Raw genomic sequence first — 15010 nt, 5'->3', positions numbered from 1 at the left:
GACAACAGGAAGAGAAGACGAGGATAGGAAGGGAAACCAGGCAGACACAACTAAGTGACAGGTCAAAAGAAGGTAACACGAAGATAAGACAATGACAGGAAGGGAAACTAACCCAAGCATATATAGCTGAACTATTGGTGCACGGGCGATGGGGCGATATTCTGCCCCTCCGCTTAACACAGACTTGGACAAATTAAGGGAATTACACTGCACGGCGACCACTGGAGCGGATAACTCATAAGAGGATAGGAGGAAAAGGATAGAGTGGCTTCATGTATCAGTTAGCGGCGGGCAGACAACACACAAAGCCGCCCGGGACAAGATAATCACCCTCCCTGGCTTCTACTGTAATCGTCATGCCAGAAACACCTGCTCCGTATCCTGCCACTGATGGACTCAAGGGCCGCCGCTAATGGACGTCTCCCTCTCTGTGGCGCGTGTTATTCCCTTCAACGCTGACCTCTGCTGGTGATTCGCGGAGTGTCGGAATTGTTTTAGGAGCAGCTGGGAATGCGTCTAAACTCGTCCCTTTGTAATCTTCCCTCGCGTGCTCCTATAAACATGATAACTTTTAAATACCTGTTGCTTTTTACCTCCGTAGTGTGTGTTATTCCCTTCAACGCTGACCTCTGTTGATTCGCGGGCCCTGGAATTGTTTAAGGCGCAGCTGCATACACGTTTGAACCCATTCCTCTTTAGTCTTCCCTTGCGAGTTCCTATAACTGAAGCAACTTCTTACTATAAAAATACATATTCTTTTCTTCCCAACGCTGACCACATTGATGATTCGCGAGTCCTGGAGTTATTTTAAACGCAGCAGGGCACACGTCTAAATCCATCTCTCTCTTTGTAGTCTTTCCTTGCGTGTTCCTGTAACCACGGAACTTGCTGATACACGAATATGTACTCTTTTCTTCCAAAACTTGCCTCTACTGATGATTCGCAGTGCTTTACATATGTTTTTGACGCATTATAGAATGGGGATGTGTACGTCTCTCTGCAGTCCTGAAAACAGTCGTGGCGAGAAAGCAAAGCGTTTCAGAAGACGGTCCTTAAAAATCCTCCTGCCGTTACTCGCCCGTTACTTAACTTGAGCCTTCCATGCGCATGTCCACCACGCGCATGACACAAATAACCTACAATGACACTGAACCTGATATATATTCTTTTCTTGAGTTCCTTTGTGTCTGTGTCTAACCGACGTCCCGCCTCTCGTCAGTCACCTAACCTGAACCTTCCGTGGGGGTGTCCATCACGAGCTGCCTGCCAAGGAGCTGCAGGCCAAGGGTTAGCGGGGCGTGAGTCGTGGGCTGTTGGCTGCACCGATGATTTGCCGCCGCCTGGCCCCACTGTGATAAGGTGAAGGAACGTGTATTGCCTGGCCGCCCTCTCTGCAGGCTTTCATGGTCCAGTGCTCGTCTGTAGCTTGAGTTATGAAGAGTACTGGTGTGGGTGTGCTGTGGTGTGCTGTGATGGTGTGCTTCAGGGGTCTGGTTTTATTTGACTTTTTTTTTTTATTATTATTATTATTTTTTATTGCTGTTGATCGTTTTCTCTTCTTTTCCTTCTTTTTATTTCCTTTTTATTTTTTCTTTTCTTTCTTTATTTTCGTTTTCATTATCATCATATTTACCATTATTATTACAGTATTATTATCACCATTATCGTTATTATTAGAACAGTAAAAGCAGCAACAGTAACAGCAATAACAGCAGTAACAACAGTAGTAGGAGTAGTAGTAGTAGTAGTAGTAATAGTAGTAGTAGTAGTAGTAATAGTAGTAGTAGCAGTAGTAGTAGTAGTAGTAGTAGCACTGGTGGTGGTGGTGGTGGTAGCGGTGGTGGCAGCAGAGGGAAAAATTCACACGCATTTTGATATATAAAAGTCTGAAGGAGTATAAACCAAGCGAGGCATCCGGCGCAGCATACTGACCTGATAGTTATAAAGACTAAGAACGCACCAGTATGATATTATATTGCTATGAAAGAAAAAATAATAGTCAGCTGTCAGGGAGCGTTGCACTAACTTGCTTGAAATACGAGACGAAGTCTGGAAGTTTTTGCTTAGGGAGAGAAATGTGAAGAGATTGTGACGGCGCTAGACCAGAGAGAGAGAGAGAGAGAGAGAGAGAGAGAGAGAGAGAGAGAGAGAGAGAGAGAGACGAGAACTGGTGCGAGAAGTGAAAGTGAAGGAGAGAAAGTGGAAGAGTGCAGTGAAAATGATAACTATTTCTCACCGACTTTATAGAGATCAGAGAGGGGGAGGAGGATAAAACTCATTGGTTACGGTTAGACGTAGGAGAGGAAGGGCACTTGCAAGGAGGAGGGACAGGGTAGAGGAGCTCATGTGTGAAAGAGGCGCTGGTAGAGAGAGCGAAGGATTGAACAAGCAAGGAGGGAGTGTTTGTTTAGGGAGAGGCGCGGACTTTTACGCCGTGGTAACTCCCTCGGGAACACTACAGGGGAAGCGGTTGTGTCAGAGAGAGAGAGAGAGAGAGAGAGAGAGTGTGTGTGTGTGTGTGTGTGTGTGTGTGATGATTAAAGTTTTTTCATGAATGGATTTGTCATCTTTGTAGCCATTGAAAATAGTCCTTACGAGAGACCAATGCGCTTCAGAATATCTTCATTACTTGGCGCCTCGTTTCCCTTGTTTTAAGATGTAACGCCGTATTATGACAGAGTAGTAACTCTTAATAAGTACTCGTAGTTTCCCGCGGTGACCACCAACTCCTTCCTCACGATGAACGGGCAGCTGCTCCGCCTCTTGCTGCAGTTTAAAGCGGATGTGCTCATACACTCCACCAATACCTTGCACCGTGGAGGAAGCCTGCACGCCCCTCCCCTCTCCACATTCCACTGAAGCTTTGCAGCGTGGAGGAGGTCTGCAAGCCCCTGCCTTCTCCACACTGCACGAGACCACGGGGTTTACTAGCATATATGTGTTCCAGAAAGGGGAAAAAGATTAAACATAGCGGTCGAATAGAAAAACCTCCTACCCTACCCCACTCCAAACTCCATTCAAGGCTTTGGCAGCGTGCAGGCCCCTCCCTACCCCACACTACATACCGCTTGTCTTACTGCCATATCTGAGCGTCGAAGTTTTCTAGAAATTTTAAAAAATCAACCACGTAGAATAGAAGAGGTTCCCGTGTTGCGAGTCTTGTCGGCGCTGCCTTGCCTTTATGTGCCTTGCTCCTTTTTCCTTCAATACCCCCGAGTGTTGCGGCTCGCCGCCACAAAGCAACAAAAAGGAAAAGAATAAAGAACACACCTTTAGGTCACAATGTTGTACTGTTTTACACAAAGGAAAAGATAAAACTGAAAGTATAAAAGTATGAGATAGAAGACAAGAAAAGACAAGCTAGACTTCCCTTGCACCGCAGCACCTCATATGCTAAGTGTGCATCCAATGAAACAAATTATTTACCACAGAACATTCTTACATGACTGGGAAAGGAGAGATGAGGCTGTTGTTCCTTCTCTTTTTCCTTGCCAGCCAGCCAAGTGTTTCTCCCACGCTCCGTGTAACTGTTCTTAACTGTATGTGTGTTATGTACCAGTTTACTCCTGTTATGCAGTAATGTTACAACGCACAGTGATAATGTGAAGTTCTTGCGGTACAAATATTACTGGAGTAAAGAGCAAAGGTTACTGGGCTGTGGTTGGGAAGAGCCTGAAGACGAAATAGTTCAGAAAACAAAGGATACATAAGGTTTTAGTACGCGAGGAATGAAAAGGAAGAAAAAAAAGACGGAGGGTTCACTAGAAGCATAGTCAGGTCATACAGTACAGGGAGTGCCACGTGTAGGCCTGACGGTTTCCTGCAGCGTCCCTTATCTTCTTAGAATGTTCTTATGTTATGAGAGAATGGATTAGATCAGGAAGAGGAAAGGGGAAGGAGAGAGAAAAAGAGAGGGAGGGAGAGAACTGTGAGGGCAAAGAAATGAGGGAGGGAGGGAAAGGAAAAATTACTGTGATGTGCTCTTATTCTCTCTCCGGGGGCAAGATGGAGAAAAACAGGTGCAGACAGATTACCGAAAAGATGAATTATGAATGGAAGATGAATTATGAAAAAGTATATATTTCTAAATAAGCAAAAACAAAAAAAAAAGAACTGATAGATGATACATGTATGAATATAAGGAAAAAATATATATACATGGGTTTCGGATGATAAAAATACATTACTATTAAAAAGTCATGTTGATATTTGAAAGTAAAAGTGAAACCTTCGACAAAAGTCACTTAGCAGTAGCGGAAAGGACGGGCACACGGGGCGGGAGAAGGCGGTGGCTGGGTTAATGTTGGTGGCTGTGTACGTACACAATACTGTGACATTGTTATAGTATCGTAATATCTGTGGTTTTCCTACATTCGTGCCTGTCCGCACACATACTACACGTATACAAGTAGGTCAATTTATCTATCTATGTGCCAGGCCGGCAATCCCACAAGGGGTGGCCCAGACAGAGCACCACATACTTGTCCACACATCACTCACACTCTTGGCCCCATCGGCTCCTGGTGGACAAGTACGCAGTGCCTCAAAGTTGTCTGGCTCCTGTGAGCATGCTACTCTTTATGCGTGTGAAGGAGCCGAAGCTCTCGTAATAGTTTAAAAAAAATATATATATATCACTTAGCTATCACTTTCCCAAACAACTGCATGGAAAATTACCAGTGGATTAGGGCAGAGTAGCCCCGGAAGTGTCTTGATTTTCCTCTCTTGAAACAACACAACTCAAATAGAAGGCAGAGAGCCTGACATATCGTTCCAGAATTCATGGAACGCTGGATGAAGTGCGGCGCGTGCTGTCTGTCACTCCTGTTGTTGCTGTCACGGGTTTTGCTTGTCGTGATTCGGGTCATAAAGCAGGCAACCGTTTCCTTGAGGCAGGGTCAGGGCTTCTCTGAGGCACCACCAATCTCTTAGTGATCTTTGTATAAGGTCTCCATAGTTCTTTGAGGTAAATGTATTGTGTTAAGATATACTGTGTGTGTGTGTGTGTGTGTCATGATGGATCGTGATACTAAAGTTTGTAAGCAAGAGTATGTGTCATGAACTGATTATTGTATTACTTGTTATGGTCAATACACCACGTATCTATCTATCTGTGTGTGTGTGTGTGTGTGTGTGTGTGTGTGTGCAGCAGGGTGAGGTAGTACATATAAGCTGGTCACCCACTCATTCATTTCGTACTCTTGTCATTGAGTGTCACAATACAAGTCTAGTGCACACGTATATAGTATTATTCTGACTCAGAACACTGTCTGGTCCCTGCACTGAACAGCCCCGAGCGAGCGCTCCTCACTCACGTGTTCCTCACCGGGAAAATATTGTGAAAGATATATTTCCTGAATCTGGTGTCTGGTAGGGGAATTTCTTTTTTTTTTTTTCATTCACCTCATGATTACCTCAGTGCAGCAGCCCCCAGATGTTGGTTGTCTGCTAAAGTCTCTCTCTCTCTCTCTCTCTCTCTCTCTCTCTCTCTCTCTCTCTCTCTCTCTCTCTCTCTCTCTCTCTCTCTCTCCTGTAAAATGCTAAGTGGCATCATCAAAGCGAGGGAGGAGGGGGCAGCGAGTCCGAGCGACCTTGAAAAGAGCTGAGTGATGATGCCACGTAGCATTTTAAAGGAGTACTTATAATCACCGCAATAATGTTGTCGTGTAATACTTATCGGTAAATTACGTGCTTTTTTATATAATTTGTCTTGTTATAAGATACTGCAATATTCCACAGCCTGCAAAAAATAAGATTAAATAAGTGGCACCTCCGAGACTGCGACAATGCAGCCGTCTGTCAGTCACGTCAGCACACGCATAGCAGCGCACTAGCGAGTCCCATACATTTTCAACTCCTCTAACCGTCTAACGGGTAAACAAAGCCTTAAAATGCATATGTGTATAGAACATTTCCTACTTAGAATTACACGTTCCTTCATGTCATTCAGTAAAAAAAAAGAAAGTTAAAAGTGAAACCAAGGAGAGTACATGCAAGCTTTTTTCCACCCAATTCTTAAGCTGTCTTTGTCCACCGTGATTCAAACCTTTTCCTCTGCTACATTTTCAAACACTACATGCAGATTTTTTTTTTTTCCTACTTCTTTTTCTCTTGTGAGTCTAGTAGCCTTCGAGTCACTCTGATGTTTTGAATGCAAAGTGGATTTCAGTGCTTTTGGCTTGTTGCAAATGGCTGTCTGTCTCTTATGCAACATATACTGTCGCCAACATTATTGCCGTTGAGAGCCAACGCGTGCACCACCACCTCCTCAAAGGGATGTAACGCATGGCTTGGTGTGTGTGTGTGTGTGTGTGTGTGTGTCACGCGTCGCTAAGCCTCTCAGGATGGCCCGACGGGAAGGGTCTCTCGCCGCGCTCTTTGGAGGCAGGCTCAGGTTATTGATTTCTAGCACTAAATTTACCGCCGCTGGTATTACCTGAGCCTCGGTATGTCGCGCCTTGTACATATGCTAATAATCGCATGAAAGGACACAAGGCGGTACGGTACCCTTAGCAGTGACGACAGGTATAGGTGATGGCTTATGATGCTTGAAATTACCCTAAAAATTTTTGAATAAACAAAGTAAGATTTCATGCATTAGAAGTAAGATTTACATGCATTAATTAATTTTCATGCATTTTCATGCATGTAGTAGCAGCCCTCCGCCATCATGGCGGAGGGCTACTACTACTACTACTACTACTACTACTTCTACTACTACTACTACTACTACTACTACTACTACTTCTACTACACACACACACACACACACACACACACACACACATTTAAGTAATTTAAGTGACTGGAAGAAATCTTTATCATATGTACTTAGCAATTCAAAAGAACATTTATTAGTTAGGAAAAAGAAGCATCGATGTTTTACTCTACGGAGTAAAAGTCTGAATATTTAAATGTCACAAAACAACAAAATGTAAATAGATGAAAAAGTATTATTGTCCTTGGTAATTTGAAACGTTAATAAAGAACAAAAAAGACTATCAATGCTTTACAAGCGATAAAGAAAAAAAAAAAAAAAAGAATAACGAGAGCAGCGAGACATGAACATATCAAAAGAAACATTATTTTATTCCGCGATCTGCAACAGCACAATAATTAACAGGAAAAAAGAAAAGCATCGATTTAATATAAAAGGAGAAAATTGAATTGTGAAAATTAAAAAAAAAAAAAAGTCAGGAAAAATGCCTGAAAACCGAGCTAATCATCTCTGTAGCCTCAAAAACAGTCGTGGTGAGAGCAAAGGCAACTACTACTACTACTACTACTACTAATACTACTACCACCACCACTACTACTACTACCATCACCACCACCACCATCACATCACCACCACCAGCACCACTACTACTACTACTACTATTACAACTACCTTCACTTCCTATGACTATTTACTATCTCGTTTTTCCTATATTATTACCTGCACTTTCTCCTCCTCCTCCTCCTATTTTCCTTCCTTCACTGTTATTATCATCATCAGTTGATCAGTATAATAAGTTTTCTAAGATCAAATGACCTTTCTTAATAACGTTTTTTTTTTTTTTTTCTTTTTCGTCTTTTGATCTATTAAGGAAACTGTGTAGTACGTATATTAATCCAGTAATCATTGTGTCGTCTCGTTCACGGGTCTGGCACTCATTCATAATCTCTCAGAAACTTCTTTTAATTCCGAATCAATTTACTTATCGTACTCTTATATTTTGGGAGTTCATCTTACATGCGAATAATATTTAGTCAGAGAGAGAGAGAGAGAGAGAGAGAGAGAGAGAGAGAGACTTACAATCATTCACACTCGTTAATTACAAACTTAAAAAAACATCGATATTTTTAACAAAACTCTCAAAACAATCCATAACTTTACTTATACAAGCCAGCAATCATACGAACGCACACAAATTAATACCAGCGATAGAAAAAGAACTTATATTACGAGTATAGCTACGTATTCTGAAACGCTTCATTTGTTGTCTCACCATTTTTTTCTTTTTTCGAATGCCACAGAGATGATTAGCCGAGTTCTCAAATGCGTTTCTTCTGTAAATAATACAAAAATCGTGTTAATCTGTCACTAGAACCATGAAAACATCTTTGAAAACCTGTGCAATTTCATTTAGAGTCTTATTAGTTTAGTGGAGGTGCGGCGCAGAAGTGTTTCAGAATAGGGATCATTGTCTCGTTTTCCTCCAGCCTGGCGGCCCTGCTCGGTCCCTTCCACGACTCGCAGCGAGAGAGAGAGGTCGAGGTGCGGTGGTCTCGTGGCGGAAGGCTGAAGGAAGCGGTGAAGGAGTGAAGGTAAGAGTTTGGTAATGAAAAGAATGTTAAATTATTACTCAGTGCGTGGAATTAATGTGTAACCCGTGAGATTGTGAATGATTAGGTTGAAGACTTGAGGATTAGAATGGATAGGTGTGATTGGGTTAGGTTTGTCCAGGTATGGGGATTAGGTAAGCCACGTTAGGTAATGTGATTAGCTTGAGCTGATATAGGTTGACCAGGAGAGGTTGGTAGGTGTGATTAGGTTGAACAGATGGTGATTACAACACTTAAGTAGTTAAGCTTATCAGGGGAGAGATGAATATGCTGATCAGATGGGAAGTTATAGAAGTTTAGCATTTTGCGAGGGAATAAGCTGCAAGGGTGATTAGACTGCAGGTAAAGTGATTTAACTTGTCAGGTGAGAGAAGTATGCTGACCAGATGATAAGTTGGTTGCTTGTTTGTCCAGGTGATTGACGTCTGATTAAGCTTACTGAGGTGATAATTAAGGAAGTGAATTTGAGATTATATTATATAAGCACGTAAAATCATGTTGGATTGGTGTGTCAGTGGCTGCTATTTTGTGGTCCCTCTGCTTATTCGCTGTGCTGAGTAGCAATTGGCTTGTTAACTACGATTGGTCATTATTTTCCTTTATTCATTATCTCACACACACACACACACACACACACACACACACACACACACACACACACACACACACACACACACACACACACACCTACCTACTTACCTACCTTTAATAACGCTGTATGCACACCCACGCACTCTCATGCAGAAAATACTGATGACACTCAAAAAAAAAAAAAAAAAAAAAAAAAAAAAAAAACTGGTGGCACAAGAAAACTGGTGGCACTCAAAATACTGGTGATGAACTCAAAAATACTGGTGATGAACTCAAAAATACTGGTGATGAACTCAAAAATACTGGTGATGAACTCAAAAAAATTGGTGATGCACAAAAAACTGGTGATACACTCAAAAATCTGGTGACACTCAAAAACCTAGTCAGGCAGCCAAAACAATGGTCATGCACTCAAAAGACAACCCCTTCTCAAACACACACACACATATTTCCATTCTAAATTTGCATTAGACTTTTCTAATACTGCTTTGTTCTATTAAACTACTTATTTATTTATTTTATTATTTATTTATTTTTTTTTTATCCAGTTCACCTCAAAGTTGGACTATTTCAAATAGTTCTTTTCCTAATTTGTTATTCATCTGATAAATATTTTCTTGTATAATATTTCCTCATGTATTTGGCTACAAAATTCTTTCCCTTATATGACGTGTTCATTATACAGTGGGTTTAAAAAAGATAGGCTAGATTTGAAATTGTTGTTTCTCTGGAACCATAAACTGACTATGAATAAAATTAATAAACTTAAAAGGTACGGATCAAAGTTTAAAATGACTCTTCTTTTCAAATTGTAAGTTTTTTATTTGTGTTCTTCATGAGCGCAGAAATACAGAAATATTTAATCAGGTTCATCTTTCAAACTTGTGTATTAACTGTCATGCCATTGAAATATCTGTGATGCCATGCAAATTTCTTCTATCTGGTGTTTTCTTCTACTCTGCATCATCCTTCAAATTTTTGCCTTTAAATTATAATAGGGACGTATTTATCAAACGCGCATTTCTCAGCTTCAAACGTTATACTGCCATACTTTTCAGATTTTCTCTATCCGGTGCTTTCCTTTCTTTCAATTTTTGTTTCTTGAATATGACAGTATGGAATTTAGCCATATTTCATATTAAATCTCAGCACAGTTCCCATACCATGCAGTGCTTGTCAGGCTTCCTCCATTTTCCCATCATATATCTTGTGTAGTCTTAGTTTTGTAGGGAATCAGTTATCAAACACATTACAAGGAATCACAACACATACAACAAGCTTCATGTATCTAGGAACTAATGGTCTGTTTTCCTTGTAGGTGTGAAGTGTGCAGCTTCCACTTCATCATCCCATGAACAGCCCACAGGAATCTCTACCAGCACCTGGTTATTAAACAGTGTTGTCACGCCAGGCCCAATGTACTCCATTGCAATCAGGGAGTCAAGCTTCACCAGGAAAAGAGGCAGAGCGTCACCACCTTCAAGCCCCACAAGAGGTATTAAGTATCGTTGGGACAAAGCAATCAGGGAAGAGTCAAGTTGCAGTAAGAGGAGTGGGTCAAGAATTTCAAGCGGGAAGAACACGTAAAATTCCCTTCAAGTCATGGCGGGACCGACAGGCAAGCTTCAACACTTGTGGAGGCACGAGAGCTGCAGGCAGTTTCACAAAGAAGAGGTTGCTCCTCACTCAAGTTGACGCAAGGACACAAGAATTGGCAAGTGTTGTTGCTCCCAGGCCCTGCTGCAAGAGTTCTCCAGTCCACTCCAGTCTGGGAAGGAAGAATGTAGCAAGTCCCTCTCTTCTGTATTCAACAACCACCACCACCACCTTCATTCAGGCTTGGGATAAGTTTTGTACATTCCAGCACTTCAGTAATAAGGAAAAAAAGTGCCATGTTTATATTATTGTTGTGTATTTATTCACTTGACATTCACATTAAAACAATAAACATTCAGTATACCATCTTGAACATAATGATAGTTATTTATGCCATGTCAATAATATCTTTGGCAAATAGTCTTTCTGGGAGTACAGGTCATGCCCTCAAGGCAAAAAAAAAAAAAAAAAAAAAAGCCAGGATTGGCTACTAACCTTTGTTTAAGATATCATTTGCACATAGAAGCCCCATCCCAGCCGACACTGGAGTCACTGGGACGGGGCTTTTATGTGCAAGTGGTATCTTAAAAGTTTAGAGGGCACAATCCTGTTTTTTTTTTTTTTTTTTTTACCTTTGGGGCATGCATGAATTATCAAATATTTATTTTTACACTATTATACCACACTGTTAGCTAACTATATATTTATTTCACATATATAATAAGAATAGTCACAAATATTTATTTATTAGCAAAGACATACAAGTCTTATTTCACAAATATAATAAGAATAGTCACAAATTTATAAAGACATACAAGTCGTACACAGCAGTGCATCCTGGACTAGAGACACTACACTGGTGGAGTCATGTGCTGTGGCACCTGGCTCGACACTTGTACAGCATCAGCACACCCAGTACTGGCTGCAGACACTCTCCATTTGGCTCTTCACCTGATGTCACACCCTGCGACATAGCACTACTGGCCTGACTGCAGACAGGACGTTCGCCAGCACAAGACAGACATCTGCAAAAGAGTAATGCAACTTGGGGAAGATGGAAAGTTACTAAGACATGAACTTATATCACACATACACACTAATTCTATAACTCAAATGCCAGCATTTTACTTTTCACAAACTTTTCACTCCCTTGAACAGCCCATCACCTGGCCCAAACAATCCTGAAACACCCAACAATTCATATCTATTTATCTTTTCTATATCCATAAATTCCCCCAAAAACCTTATTTTTCACTAAACACCTTTCACGTGCACATCTCGCAAGAAAAACTCAAGCAACGCATCCTCTCCTCTTATTTCACACTGATCACTGCAGACCATTCCTTCTAACCCTCTTCAGTAACTCTCCACAACACACCACACCGGTAACACTCATCCATCCCGGTCACTCTTAACAAAAGCACCACACGTGCACTTACCCAGCCCACACACTGCCTCTCTTGCAATCCTGTACCACTATTTTCACACTTACTGCTCTTCTAATCTTGGTAAGAGCACGCCTCTCCTCCATGCATTTACTAATCTTATTAACCACCTCCCTCTTATCCTGCACATACATACATAAGGATTCATACACACACATACACACACACACACACCATGACTCTCAACAATACTCTGATTACATACAGTTGAGGATTCCTTATCCAAAATTGTTGGGAGTGAATGAAAGTGGTGCATATTTTAGATTTCCCCAGTTTTTTTTTAATGACAACTTGCCAATTTCTGATACCTCCCATGGCAGTAAATCAAGCTCTAGTAATCAATTTTTTGGTGGGACAAAAACATTACAAGACATGACAATTAAAAACTTAGATTTTTAAATTTAGGATAGAGGATTCTCAAGTGTAGCAACAAAACACAGTGGTCACCTGAATTGGTTCCTGCAGTCACCACCACCTGTCAGTCACAAGGTTTCCAGTAAGGTGTATTTCTTGCTCTTGAGTTATGGGAGCGTTCCAAGGTTTCTTCCACTTCCTCTCCGTGTTACCACCTGCGGGGAAGACACACATCTATACTCCTGCTGCATGACTCACAACTCGGTCCAGAATTTAACCGTTTCACCACAACATTACACAGCAAAGAAGGCACGACAGAAAACATTGACATGCACATTTAACTCTTAAAGCAGTGGGGTGTATTGTAACTTGAAGGTCTCCACATACAGGATAAACTAGACTTTTCATTATGACAAGATATGATATGTCTACTCAAATAAGAAGACATGGAAAAAGTGCCAAATTGTCATACATGGCAACTCACGTGCCCTGAAGATGTTATGCTCAGTCTTTCAATCACTGAGAGACTTGTCAGGCACAGTGGAGAGAGGTGTCTCTCCTGCGCTCCCCTGTACTTTTTTCCCCCTTGCCACTACCTTCTCGTTTCATCGCTCACATTCAATACCCCTTACATTACAATGGATCCCGGCAAGTTTAACAGGGAAGAGAGTGCCGTGATGGTGTTTGAGTCAAGGTCAGTAACTGTGGGGCTGGAAGGAAGACAGGGAGATCAAAGACAGCCGTGACACAGTTGGCCAGGGCTACACTAGTGCTGGGCACAGCTGCCACTCCTGAGAGAAAGACTAAGGGGAAAAAAGGAAGACAGATACAGGAATAATAAGTTGATGCACAGTGCACAGTGCACATGCACAGTGAACACTTAATTGCCACGCCATCTTTCTCCTGGTCAGAAGAGGCCTGTGAGCTGCAGGATGACTGGGGGTGAGCGGCCTCCGTCCACCACCCGGGTGACGGCTGCTTCTGAATTTGCCATCTTCCTTCCTGTCTCACAATTACTGATCCCTTCTTGAACAAATACCATCACAACACTTTTCTTCACTGTCAAGCTTGCCAGGACTCATTATGTGAGGAAAATTATGGGTGAGCCATCACATGAGAAGCTTGTACCAAGGGAAAACAGGCAGGGGAGTGTGGCAGTGTAGAAGAGGGGGACAGCTGAGTGTCATTGAAGAAGAGGGGATAGTTGTCTGGAAGGTTGTGTCGAGTTGATAGATGGAAGAATTGATTTTTTTTAGGCAGCAAACAATAACTAGTTTGGTCTGCCCCAGCCAGAAATTTTAGAGAGATCAGAAGTGAGGCGTTCTGTGGCTTCCCTGCATGAACTGTTTACTTCCTGAAGGGTTGGACATCTATGAAAAGACATAGATAAGTGCAGGGTGGTATCATCAGTATAGGAGTGGATAGGACAACAAGTTTGGTTTTAAAAAGTCACTAATGAATAATAGGAATGATGAATAATAGGAAGAGTGGGTGACAGGACAGAACCCTGAGGAACATCACTGTTAATAGATTTAGAAGAACAGTGACTGTCTACCACAGCATCAATAGAATGGTCAGAAAGGAAACTTGAGATGAAGTTACAGAAAGAAGGATAGAAGCCGTAGGAGGGTAGTTTGGAAATCAAAGGTTTGTGCCAGACTCTATCAAAAGCTTTTGATATGTCCAAGGCAACAGCAAAAATTTCACCAAAATCTCTAAAAGAGGATGACCAAGACTCAGTAAGGAAAGCCAGAGAAGATCACCAGTGGAGAAATAATGAGTGGTTAGTGTTAATACTACTACTACTGCTGCTACTGTAACGCCACCCCCCCCTCCTGGGTTCCCCCCTCCTCCCTCCTCCTCACCGGTCCGATCAGAGCTCTAATGAGACGAGGCAAAGATCTTCACGGTGAAGAAGAAAAAAAAGAAGAGGAAGAGAGAAGAGGTGAAGCACGCACACACAATAGAAAAAAAAAGAAAACATTTTTGATTGGTAATGGTTCTCGCCTTCATCGTCATGGCCAGAGGGTAGGGAGAGGTTAATTATCACATAGTACCCACAGTGTGGCTTTATTAGGAGGAACAAAAAATATAAAAAAATAGCAAAAATAATTAAATGAATAATACTGATGGGATTCTTTGGGTTGACTGACCCACTATGACACTATCGAGTGGTTAATCTAGAAAAAAAAAAAAAAAATAAGGCACTTGAAATTCTGGTATGGCATATACACTTATACTCCGTTACTTAACACTACGAATACACAAGAAAATAATTAGTTTTATAACTCCTCAAGAGTACCATTGATTCTGGGCACCGTTATATCCCTAAATAGCGTCACAGCCTTCATCCATCACTTCTCTACGGCAATAATATTGCTCACAACACATTCACAGTAGATTATATTTGACTAAAGAAACATTACATGGCTAACACTTTCCCAAGACTCTGTGGCCTGTCTCCACGTGGGACCAACACCGGCTATTTTATCTGTTGCCAGAGGGAAGGGAGACGCCATTCTGTCAACACGTACAGTCACTATAATTATCTTCACTAGAGACATGAATAATAAACATGAACACAGTAATATTCACTTCTAAATAAAAGAAAAATCAAATATTTCAGAGCTACGAGACCCACCTGTTGCCAGAGGGAAGGGAGACGCCATTCTGTGCTCTCTCCCTCAACACCCACA

General features: G+C 41.7%; 2 long non-coding RNA genes across 4 annotated transcripts in view; one reads left to right on the top strand and one right to left on the bottom strand.

Annotated features, from left to right (window-relative positions):
• Positions 1–1340: 1340 nt before the first annotated feature.
• LOC135097224 (uncharacterized) lies at positions 1341–10823 on the top strand. Its single transcript, XR_010265482.1, has 3 exons — positions 1341–1359; positions 8206–8310; positions 10238–10823. It is a non-coding gene; the product is annotated as an uncharacterized LOC135097224 (long non-coding RNA).
• Positions 10824–10886: 63 nt separating this feature from the next.
• Positions 10887–15010, bottom strand: part of LOC135097225 (uncharacterized) — a 6102-nt gene continuing 1978 nt past the window's right edge. For all 3 annotated transcript variants that reach the window (XR_010265483.1, XR_010265484.1, XR_010265485.1), the window contains exons 3-4: positions 12408–12529; positions 10887–11540 (exon numbers count right to left, since the gene is read on the bottom strand). This is a non-coding gene — a long non-coding RNA (uncharacterized LOC135097225). The remainder of the gene's footprint in view (positions 11541–12407; positions 12530–15010) is intronic.

This window comes from Scylla paramamosain, unplaced genomic scaffold (genome assembly GCF_035594125.1).
Source record: "Scylla paramamosain isolate STU-SP2022 unplaced genomic scaffold, ASM3559412v1 Contig15, whole genome shotgun sequence".
In the NCBI taxonomy this organism is placed as follows: Eukaryota; Metazoa; Arthropoda; class Malacostraca; order Decapoda; family Portunidae; genus Scylla; species Scylla paramamosain.
Note: the sequence above shows the minus strand (reverse complement) of the source record. Positions and strands in the feature narration are given on the sequence as shown.